The sequence below is a fragment of the Sinocyclocheilus rhinocerous genome, unplaced genomic scaffold (genome assembly GCF_001515625.1).
Source record: "Sinocyclocheilus rhinocerous isolate Xijiao unplaced genomic scaffold, SAMN03320098_v1.1 scaffold515, whole genome shotgun sequence".
Lineage (NCBI taxonomy): Eukaryota > Metazoa > Chordata > Actinopteri > Cypriniformes > Cyprinidae > Sinocyclocheilus > Sinocyclocheilus rhinocerous.
The window spans coordinates 402878-403833 of NW_015660140.1; the positions used below are offsets into that span (position 1 = coordinate 402878).

Genomic DNA, 956 nt, shown 5'->3' on the forward strand with positions numbered 1-956 from the left:
ATATACAGTGCCGTGAAAATGTTTTTGCCCCCTTCCTGTTTTTTTTTTTTTTTTGCATATTTGTCACACTTAAAATACAAAATACAAATACAAAATGCATGGTTAAATCATGAAAGAACGGTGATTTTTAGAAAGCGGAGTTAAATTTCACTAGCCACACCCAGTCCTGATTACTGAATCATTATTTCAAAACTGCATTTTGTATTTACTCGGGTTATCTTTGTGTAATATTAAAATTTGTTTGATGATCTGAATCATTCAAGTGTAACAAATATGCAAAAAATAAAAAATAAAAAAAGTAAGGGGGCAAAAACTTTTTCACAGCACTGTATATATATATATGTATATACATATATATATATATATATGTGTGCGTGTGTGTGTGTGTATTCATTCATTTATTTAAAGTAATATATTACAATAAATACACTGTTTTAATGTGATTTTTTTTGTGTGTGATTTTTTCAGTCCTATGAAAATATAATCTTTTATAATCTACCCATTGTATTCCATGGAAGAAAGAAAGTAAACGATGACAGAATTTCCATTTTTGGGTGAACAATTCCTTTAAAGGGTCATGGAAACCCCTCCCCGTTTCAGCACTAGTTAGTTCTCACCAGTTTTAAAAAACGCTAAAAAAGTGGGTGTGGTGCGCAGCGGAGCGGAGGGGGATGAGGGGAGACAGACAACTCACACAGCTTAGCTTTCGGACAGTTTCATTTTGCTCCCATCAAGTTAAAAACACAAATGCACATCCATTTGCACTCTGCATCGAAAACATATATATATGAACGCGCTGTTGCACCTCTGAGAACTTTTAAGGCTTATTCTGTGGCATTTATATAAGCCTTTTGACGGGTTGTGTCACAGAGCTGTAAAAACGGTTACACTCACTAAGTGAATGAATCGCGTTTGTGCCGAACTCTTATTACAAAGCAAAAACAAACACTCTTCTT

At 33.8% G+C, this 956-nt stretch overlaps 1 protein-coding gene across 3 annotated transcripts in view; it reads right to left on the bottom strand.

The window, feature by feature from the left end:
* Positions 1–956, bottom strand: part of dock8 (dedicator of cytokinesis 8) — a 50403-nt gene that overhangs the window by 14344 nt on the left and 35103 nt on the right. The gene's annotated exons all lie outside the window — the stretch shown is intronic.